The sequence below is a fragment of the Ambystoma mexicanum genome, chromosome 2q (assembly GCF_040938575.1).
Source record: "Ambystoma mexicanum isolate Mex_15411 chromosome 2q, UKY_AmexF1_1, whole genome shotgun sequence".
NCBI classification, from domain to species: Eukaryota; Metazoa; Chordata; class Amphibia; order Caudata; family Ambystomatidae; genus Ambystoma; species Ambystoma mexicanum.
The window spans coordinates 922,887,849-922,899,208 of NC_090924.1; positions in this window are offsets into that span (position 1 = coordinate 922,887,849).

Consider the following 11,360-nt stretch of genomic DNA (forward strand, 5'->3'; position numbering starts at 1 on the left):
TCAACCCCGTCCCGCCTGATTACGAGCTCCCCTCGCGGGACCCAGTCTGCACGTCTCGTTTCATCAGACGTGCAGAGCAGGACCCGCGAGGGGAGGAGGGAGCAAACAACGGGCCGCTCATAATCGGCCCGATGTTTGCTCCCTCGCCCATTCCCATTAAGCCCTATGGAGGCTGAAATGGGAATGGGGAAGGTCCGGGTCCGGGTTCCTAGAAGGAGGAATTACCGGTCCCTCCGAACTCGGAATGGCCCAGTAATTCCTCATTCTGGGAACCCGGACGCGATTTCGGTGACAGCCATGCCGCCAATAGCGGCATGGCTTCCGCCGAGATTGTAATGAGGCCCATGGTATATATCCCTGCATCCGGGTTTGTTATGTGATTCTGATAGTGCGTGCCTCACTGGTGAGATAGGTTCAGTCCCAAAGTTATGTGAGAAAAATTGATTTGAATCCAAATCTAAACAGAACTTTTCCATACCACGTGGTTAGATGTGTTGTACCTATCTCAATAAGGCCGTGTTTCTCTGTGAGTGTCGTCTTCTGAAGGAAACCAATGAGAACATTCATCCAATTGAAAATGTTGGTGTTGAATGGCATTGTGTGGGAACATTTGGCTTGTCTATAAGTCCAAACACACAGGAAGTAGAGAGCTCTGTGATTCTGACAAATCTTCAGACAGAGGAATTCTGTTCAACAGGAAAGGTACTGAAATAGGATAATACCTTGGAGATAGTTGATGAAGCCCCTACAAAGGCCATGTCCAGAGAAAATAAGATGCAGTACTTGCCTAAATAGATCCAGTTTCCGAGAGAAGGATGACAGCTGGGAGGCACAGCTGACTGGGTGAACCTACCTGGAACTCTGAGATGCCATACCAGTCCTGTACTTTAAAAGACAAAACCAGAAGTGAATATAAAAACGCCTGATAGCAACTGAAAATCCATTAGGGGAATCCTTTATCAGCTAAGTCATTTAATGGGTTGGACTGTAAGGGAAGTCATTAAGGAAGTGATTTAAATTAGAATTTCATAACATTTTTGGTGCAAAATGCACATTGTTCTCTGACAATATATAAAGCAATTGGGAAAGTATTAGAATATGTAATGCATAACATTTTCATCGCAAAATGCACATTCTGTTCTAGCAATAGCCAAAGCAAATGGAGAACTGATTGAAAATAAAATGCCATAGCAGTTTCGGTGCAAAATTACAGTGTTTTCTAACAGTAGTCAAGTAAACGAAAGCTCTGTGTTTTCATGTGTGTATTTAAGGACTCTGGGCTCATCACGAGTTGGGTGGTAGCCCTTAAATGTGGCAGTAATGTTATTACTTCTGAATATAAGGGCTGTCCCTGTTATGGGTTTGGCAGTAAGTTGGAGTTTTACCTCCAACTTACTGCCGTTTCGGGATGTTTTTGGTGCTATTACTGCTGGCGCAATTACCGTCAGCTGTAATAGTGCCGCAACCCCATTGGGTCCTGGACCCAATGGGGAATGGACAATAACCGCTCAACCGCTACTCACGATCCGGCACTAATAGCGCCGGACTGAGTAACAGTAAGGCTATTTGCACTGATGGTATCCTAGCGGTATTACTGTCGAGATACTGCCAGACTCATGATGAGGCCCAGACTGTAAACTGGTGTACACAGTTTACTGAGGATTATTAAACTTTTGCCCATTCCTTGAAAGTCATATTTAGATAAAAAGGGAAATTCTCAGTACAGTACCAGTCTAGTGGTATGAATGGGAGTTTAATTTATCCATTTTCAATCCAAGGAAATGCTGCCCATATAAATGACCATTGAAATATTTTCTGATAACATTACCATAAGAAGAAAGGACTTTGTAGTAAAAGAATTATAAATGTTTGGAATGAATAGTGGGTTTGTTTCTATTCCTTCAGAAAATGATATTTTGATGTTCATTATGATTTTAAATGGAACAGATATTTTGTGCTCCCTAAAAATGAAAACACAGTTTCCCAAATACTGGCTTTTAGGCTACTAGTAAAACACTTGGAACTGTCTATTGTGCATGCATTTTAACACTAGAAACCAACAGAAGCATATACCAGTCATTGATCACGTCGTGAATGAGGAGTTTTCTTTGAAATTATTGTGCACAACATAGATTTTCTCTGAAGCCAATACTTGTCAATGGCACTAGAGAAACGCATGTGAAATGCATATTTTGAAATTTCTCTCTAATACCAACCCTTGTCATTGATGTTGGAGAAAATAAAGTGCAATATTTTGCCAACTTTTGAAAAAAAGAACTTAAAAGGTATGGCAGCTGACAAGCGGCAAAAATGAAAGTGAATTCTTTATTGTGGCCTACATATAGATATGTAGAAAAATCAATTTGAGCCAAGTCACACATACCACACCACCACCTAGTAACCATCACTGGAAGTTCATCCCCCCATTCAGAGCCACAGCAACAAGGCATTTGGGTATATTTTGGGTATGCAAATTGGCCAAAATGCAAGCAAATTGATTGCTCTACAAAACAATGAGGTGATACCTTAATTAGGGTAACAAAGTCATTTATTTTGCCCATGTGTGAGATTTCATGGAATTCTTCCACTTCCTCGGGTAGAGATGGAATGAAGCCTTTGAAAAACATCACAGCCTTACAGCTTAGATGGCCCTACCTGGAAATCTATGTTATCTGTGCCTGTCTGTGTACCTGATTTGTAGATTTGCCTAGAGAGGAATGTATTAGTTGTTTAACTCTCCCCGCGAAATGCAATCTTCAAGGCCTTAATGGTACACTGTGTTAATTGGGCCAAGGGTCAGTGGAACTGAAGAGCAGGGAAAGGAAAACCTGTTAGTGTTCTCAGGAAGGCAGGAGGGAATGGGTTAATGTCAGTCAGAGAAGGTGCAGTCCACTTGAGCCTTGGTATGTCAGGCCAGTCCAAGATCATTGGTAGCAAAATCATCAACATATCAGGCATGTGCTTCTAGAAGGCTGAAAGATGGAATACACAACCAGTCATGTGACTCTTGGAGCCCAGTGTGGTAACTTTGTGTCAAATACCATCTTGGATTGTGTTGCATTGACAAATATGCGAGTAAAATCAGGCAGGTTATTAATGTTTTCTCTATTTTGTACACAAGTTGCCTGTAATTCTATAATATAGCAGGTAACATCCTAAGCACAAAGTTAGTGGACAACCTTTGGATTGATTTCAAATTTTAATAAAAACAGACTATTGAGATCGAACACAGCCTGTTTATTGTCACAGTATTTTTTGGGAGGGGATTGCCATGTCAGAGGGTGTTAGATCAGAGGAGGCCACCTTGGTAGAACTAGTCTATAAATCAATAAATCACTCGACTCCAGACAGAGAACCACAAAACCACTTCAAAGCAAAAAGCCAGCAGAGGGGAATCCTCAAGCGTACAAAAGGAAACGCAAAAAATAATTTCTGACATAACACCTAGAACAAAAAATGAAAGATCGGGGGAGGGGTTGATATATGTGACACAGATCTCAGCCTCATTTTCAAGCAATGCAATAGGGTAAGAGATGCCTGCTGTCTCATTGTTTCCAGAGCTCTACGCCCAAAGTGTGCAAAGCAAACAGAATGCAGCTTGGAGGCTGATTTCCAGCATGAAAGGACCCGCAGAAACTGCACTGACACCAAGTAGGACACAAAATGCCATTCATTGTCCTATGCATGTAGTTCAAAACGCCCTCACCACACCTACAATGAAAATACAGAATCATATCCCTGTAGGACAGATATACTTATGAGACAGCAATTGTCTTATAGTGCAAAGGACATCATACAAAAGACTAGAGGAGAAAAGATTGCTAGAGATTATAGCAAGCCTCTGGAATTCTCAGCCCCTGGAGTTCTAACAAAACCCCACCTGTCCGAGAAAACTATATGAGCTATACCACCTAACGGACATGAGCCCATGTGAAGAAGGGCACTGTATTCAAATCATATAGCTGGAGTAGCACACATATGTATGTCTGTACCACCTGCTGTACCAGTTCTATGAGATCATTTCGGTCGTCCGACACAAAGACCGATTTATTTCGCCTGATTTTGGGCGGCCTACAAAAAGCGAAATCCCACATTGCCTCGCACATTGCTGTGCACCCACCCCACATCAAACCCCATGCCCCCACACGCACCCTTCCTCCCCATCACCCAATGGGATTTGTTCAAAATCGGGGACTTTCACCCCCAAACCCTCCTCCCTCAGCACTCGCCACACTCCCTGCATTCCCCGAAAATAAACAAGCAAACAAACATGAAAAACACACGTAACACACACACTTCCCTGTGCTCCGTCGCGGCCGCTTCCGGGTCCTATCGTGCCTGTGTGCATTGTCGGGGCTGACAGTTCAATTTAGAGAGCAGTCTTTCAAAATCGTTTATTTTTTTATTTTTTTAAAGGTCTAGTGACTTACGGCCTCATTACACGGTAAGCGGTAAGGGTTTACCGGTACCGGTAAGGGCACCGGTACCGGTAAACCCTTACTGCCTTATTGCGAGTTCCCTTTGCGGGACCCGACCTTAACGGCTGGTTTCACCAGCCGTTAAAGTAGGGTGCTGCAAAGGGACCTCGGTGCTAATTACGGTACCGCAATTTGCGGTACCGTAATTAGCTCCTTCCCCATTCCCATTATGCCCTATGGGGGCAAGAATGGGAATGGGGAAGTGCCTTGGTGAATGGGGAATTACCGCCCCCGCTCACCTTGGAGTAGGGCGGTAATTCCGCCATCCACCAAGGCGGACACGGTAAAATACTGGCGGCAACCATGGCGCTTTAATACGCTGTACCACATCTGGCTTGGAAAGGCAAGACGAGATTTGAAGTGCTGGCTATCCCAATTGTTGAACATAAATATGTACATTAGATATCATTTGTAATTGTTTTTATGTCAACAGCAGCAAATAAATGATCATTTACTATCTGCCAGTCCCTGGATTTAGTCCCTGAGAGCTGCTTGTAAGATTTGGCGGTTAGCATTTTTTCAAAGCTGAATATAATTGCTGGCCTCTACCAGTTGCATGCACACACGGTAGGTATTACCCCTGAAACTCTGCATATAGTTAAGGTTGCAGAAATCCAGGGGTATGACATACACACATGGACATCCCCTGATCCATCTCCACCACAATCTGAGAGGGATGAAAATCAGAGTAAGGAACCTGACCGCAGGGACGCAGCGTCAGTGGGCGTCCTGCCCGTGATTCCACTGTCGGCGCCAGAAAAAAGCCATGAGTTATGTTTTAGCAGGCAGGTTTGTTTTACTGTCAGCAGCCAAGCGGCGGGTGCACAGCACTCAGGACTAATACACTTACAAGATGTCAGAGGTGGGATTGGAAGACGTGGGCGGGAAGTAGGGTTGTGATGTGCTGAGGATGCAAAAGGAAAAGACTAGGATTTGTGGAAAGGGATTTAAGCAAATGTGAGACTGGAGTAAGGGGAAGGGGGATAATGGAGGCTTTCCATCCTACTCAGAGCTTTGTGCGATGGAGTTTTTGGCCATGGGTGGTAAGAGAGATTCAGCCGATCTACAGTATTGCTGATCATTATTTCATTACAAATTGTATATAACCTCTGTAAAATTGGGAACATCATTTCAGACTTATTTTTTCAAATGGAAGTATTTTTGGACATCATCATTTGAACTTGTCAACACAATCAACTTCAATGACTTTCATAGAACAAGGGGTAGGATGACAAATAGTTAAATATCACCTTCACTCTTTGCAGACTAGCCAGCTGGCGAAGTGCACTGTCGATTAGCACCCTCGGGTGGTATTTAACTCTGAAAAGCCTATGTGCCCTGGCTTGCCTGCTGCTCGCCCTGCTGAAGACCCCCGTTTCCTCTGTGCCGACCCTGCTTCCCCTGCCCACCAGTCCCATATCAAATACATTCACTTACATGTCTCTGCTGCAGCGTGCTCCTTCCCAGGCATGCGGCTTCAGCTGCAGAAACATGAAACGGCATCAGCTGCAAGCCTGCCTTTCCTTTCCGTGAAGAGGCACTCACACAAATGTAACTTCATTAAACTTTGTGTTATATCACCACCATAAGTGAGTGCTAATGGCGATAAGGGCATAACAGTTTAGTAATAGCTTGCCCATCTAAGTAATCGCTCTCGCTAAGCTAGGCCCATTACTTTGGGTGACAGGCCGCTACCAGCTGGTATGTCTTGCTGTGACAGCCATTATTGCCCTATTAAAATACTTGCACAAATACATCAAAGTATACATTTTAACCAAGTAGGGAGTGGCTTTGGCTAACTTTGATGGATTGCTATCTGTGAGGGTGTGAAAGCCCTGGCCTTTGTGATTTTTAATCAATAACATTATGCATGTTATTCCGTTTGATATGATAGGTTATTTATAACGCGCTTAATACCCAGAGGTTTCTAAGCGCAGACCGGGGATCGAACCTGTGTTGCTCCATGTCATCTTGCTTCCAAGGCGAGCATGTTGCCCCTGTGCTATCCTCCCATTTCTGACTGGGTGGTCTGCTAATAAGATCCACTTTTACAGGGGTGGACTGGCCTATAGGGAACTCTGGGGATTTCCCAGTGGGCCTCTGCACCCTGGGCCTCTTTTTGTGTGGTGGTTCCAAATTTTCTCATAGGAAAAGCTTTGGGCTTGCTGAAAATGTGTCATATGGGGCCACTTTGAACATTATTTCCAGGGCCTCTTTTGGTCCCCAGTAATTATTTCCAGTGCCTCTTTCAGTTCTCAGTCCACCCATGTACAAGGCTCCATGCCAAAAGCATTGTGCACACATATGCACTACTGCATCCGTCTCCTGTCATCTGCAGCGCATCCCCTGCACAGGGTAAGTTCAAAGGTCACATGTGCATTCCTCAGAGTTGCTGTGACCTAAAGTCACTGCAGAGAGAGGCTGTGTTTAACTTCAGCACCTCTGACCCAAAATACAGTCATATTTGCCCTTATCTGTCTGGTGGCTCTCCCACTTTGCATGACACTGCTGCTAGTGTCACAGCTGTAGGGCAACAATGGGTGAAAAAAGGGCCGTTTATCCCAGTACTAAACCAAACGGTAAGGGGGTTTGATGGTCTTAGCTACTCTCTCTTGGCCATGGCTTACCGTGACTGTGTTGCAGTCAAGGACCTCATTCCAGTACGGTATCTGTTAGGTAATGACTTCCCTCATCCTGACATGCGACATACTTGGAGCTGTTACTAGAGGGAGAGCTCTACAAGCAGCAAGTTAAGAATCAATTGAAGTACTGGGCCCCGAGGATCTTCCAGCCAGCGAGGGAAACAGACTGGCCTTACCGGTAGCTCCCAGTCCAATCCTGAAGTCCCTTGAAGTGTCTATTCCTGCAGGAGAGGGCCCAGCGGCCACTGAGGGGTCTATGGATGGAGCAGAGGATTCAGGGATCTCAGGGTCGTGCAGAAATAGACCTGAAATAGTAGACAGTGTAGTTTCAGAATTGAAGGGCCTGCCAGAACTCTGTAGGCCCAGGTCAGATTGCCATTGGCTAGCAACAGAGAGATTGTCCCGCTCCGGTGCGTCTGTGGAGGCAGACTGGGGAGCCAGCGCAAGTTGAGAGGCATGGTCTATTCCAAAGCAGGACACAAGATGAAAGATCTGATATATTCAACAACAGTGAGGCAAAGAGTTATGTGTCAGGGTGCAGCCCAGAGTCGGATATCCCCACAGGCTGCACCCCGGCCCCTGAAATTCGGCTGGTCACCTAGAGTTGACCGAGACATTCGACAGCTTATCAGACCTTTTTTACACACCTCGGGTGTATGTAAAAATGACAGAACCAGCACACTCATTCCAGTCTTGCAGAGGCTTGGTAAGAAAGGAGAGGTATCCCACCCGCCTTAAATCCACTGCCTGTGGTTGAGTGGTCTCGTGAGAGGTAAGGGAAATTCTGTCTGCTGGGATACACCCAGAACGTATAGCTGACAGCGGAAACCATTGAATGTCTGTTCCCATGCAGATAGCTCAGAAAGGAAGGGGGACCTTTGCCTGCCAGACAGCTTTTCAACACTGGAATAATGGTTTGCCCAGGGCCCCAGTTCAAGAACACTGAGGCTATGGGCATGGAATCATATTCCAAACAGGCACCTGTAAAACTGGATTGAAGAAGACTCTGCGCAGCTGAGCTTGGAAGGGGTTGATCAGTCCATTGCCTAACTTAGCAGGAGGCTGAAGGGAAAGCAGAAATATATTTCGGAATAATCCAGAGCTTTGACAAAACAAAAGAGGAGATAGCTGGAAGGTTTAGAATTCATCTTAACCTCTGGTATTGCTCTCGCAAACCTTCAGACCGTTGATCTTTCCGGTGCCAAGTCATTACCAAAGGGGAAAGACGATATGCATATCAGGCTTGGTCCCACCACAAAAGGGGCAATACAGCCCAAACTGCTAGGTCACATCCCTTCTGCACGAGACCACAAGCATCCCCAGACATGTTTCAGCCTTGTTGGTCCTCATCAGTGAAGAGTAGTTGGGTCTCTAGGCCCAGCAGGCACGGGACCCATGTCTGGGGATACCCGTCCCACTCGGGTTGACTGAGCAAAATGAAAGAGGTGATGTCTGGAAGGTTTCTTAACCTTTGGCATTGCTCTGGGCACCCTCCAGACCATCGTTCTTTGCCTGCCAATCCATTACAAAAGGGGAAAGACCATATGTAAATTTGGATTGTGGATTTGAGGCATATTGCCAAATGCATAAGCCGCCCAACAATATAACGTTGCCATTTAGACTGTACAGGTTTTTCAGATATATAAGATAAATCAGGGACGGCGTTGGGTCCGTTGATGCTTTCGGCCCCGGTGCAAAGGGGGGCCATTGGGCAGCTGCCCTGTGTTACCATTCTTAAGACACAGAACCATGCCCCTTTAATTTGGATACTGAACACAGTATCCAGCAACGTTCTTTACAACTTGTTGCCTTTTTCCTTAGTTTTGCACATCAGCCCCTGACTGTCAAAAGAGCAATTAATCGCATTCCAGGCGACGTTTAGTGTTGCGGCTCCCTGCTGGCTGGCTGTCCCGTGGTAATCGGCAGCTATTAACCACCTTGATGCATTCTTTTGACTTTATTATTGCTCAAGGACTACACGGGGGGGGGGGGGGGCCTCAGGCTGCGTTTCCCAGCTGTAAGGCAAAATGGGGACCGGCCGCTAAACTTCATGCTCAGACAGATCTTCAGCATGTCCTGGTGTGTGAAAAAAAGGCGCCTGAGCAGTTCCTGCGTGTTCCTTGTTGCAGGTTCAACGCTTCTTAAGGTAAGCAAAATCCAGCACCTAAATGTATTACTGCTTGCTTGCTTTACACTGCCATTATGGGCTGAAACCACGCACCAGGAAGGCCAACACAAAGGGTACGGGGCAATGTTCGATAATTCGATACAGACATGTTTTCCAAGTGTTTTCCATGATTAACCTTCCGTTGTTTCAGAAACATGACTTGCTGCGAACTGACGGCTCTATGCCGGCGCTCTCTGCCATCCCTTGAACTCTGCATTCGAGCCCAGGCCCATGAAAGCAGGGAGGTCCCCCGGCGCGGCAGACGGTCTTCGCGCAGGCTCATCGCATGGCAGCCGGCGCAGCGACCTCTGGCTCCTCGCGAGCCCTTCAAAGGCCGTAAAGCACTGCTCCCATTCTCCGCAGAGACGTGCGCTCATAAAACGACAAGCAAGGCCCACGGCAGACACCCGTGAATTCTGATTAGCGGGCCATGTGTGCCTAATATATGCTAGGATTTAACTCCCCTGCTTCCTCATAGACAGTGGCGCGGCTGTGACGCACACAGAGGGAGCCCTGGAGTACGATTCAACCATCTACTTATGCATTAAGTGCGGGGGTGGGGGGGGCGACAGGACCATAACTCAGGGCGTGGACCCGGGGTGTAGGGGGGACACCTCCATAGACGTGTTGTGGGTGGGGAAAGTGTACTTACATGGTGCCCCATTCCTGTTTTCCCGAGGAATGTTTTGGGGAACTAAGCAAAATTAGCAACCGCCTGTGCAATTGACACTGACATTACCCAATAACAAGATATATTTTTTTCAATAGAAAATGCACATTTTGATGGTAACTGCCAGTGGAGTAACGTTGCTGAAAATGTTGGGGGGGGACATGTCATCTGAAAAAAAAATGCCCCATTCAAATGAATAGGGACAAAATCGTGTGCTATTAAAGTTGGGGGGGGCAAACACCCCCGTCCCCCCCTAAAATTACGCCCATGGTAACTGCCATGGTATTAGTGTGGTTGTGTTTTGGTGCATGGTTGAATTCATCGCTGGTAGTTTATGATGCATAGCTAGCCGCATTGTACCAAAATCCCAGTTTGAGGTGTCAGTGGGCAGTCGGAAGGGAGGTCCCAGGAATTAGTCTCTATACTTTGGTCCCTGAATTTATGTCATGGCATAGTCTCACCTGACATAGCAACCCCAAGCCTAACAGCACACCTCGACACACAACTCCAGCAGAAAAACAACATAGCTTACACAATGGAACACACAGCAACTGAAGCCAAACGGCTACGCTAAATTTCCTTTAACAGCACACTAACCCACCACAGATAGACCAACGCACCTCTCCACACTCCTTAAACACCACTCTGACGGATACCAAAGTCAACCACACAAACAATTAATGCTAGCAACCCTTGAGCACAATTAACCAATTCTCTAGACAAGCCACAAAATAACTTAAACGTTCACACTTCAGAAAGCCTTATCTTTTCAGATCTCTACACACCAACTTTGCAGCAAAGCATCCGTGCCCTGCACTGTGCTAGTCCCCTAGCCCACAGCTTACAGATTCTGAAGCTACAAGAAACTGTGAAAAAGGGAGGTGTGTTATGCAAGCCCCAAAAACATACCATAACAGGGCATAGCAAAGAGTTTCACTCATTCTCATTTGCGGCAGTACTCTGAACGGCTCAGGCAACTTTGGAGCCTGGCAGCAGCAGGGCAGGCATTTACGGTCAGTCGCTATGCCATAATCTTTGGTGCTGTGATTGGCTGGCGAGGCTATATTTTTGCATGGCAAGTTAAGTTGTATGGAATTGAAGGATGGTCACTGCAAAAATAATGCAATTCTAGGCGGCGGCCGCAGGGCCACCAATGAAGGACCCCAAGGAGACACCATTGTGTTCGTTAAATCCTGCAATCTGCCACACTGTAAGGCAGTAATTTTTTCAATAGTGTGAACTGAACACCACGCCTGTACATCAGTGGGATTTCTTACAGGTGGGGCCCGAATACAAGTTTAGAGGTAGTACACCTGGTAATACCTCAAAACTCATTTCCCGTCAATGCCTGTGGTAATTATCGGGTGGCCCGGTAGGTCTGCATGATTATGAGTCATGTGGAC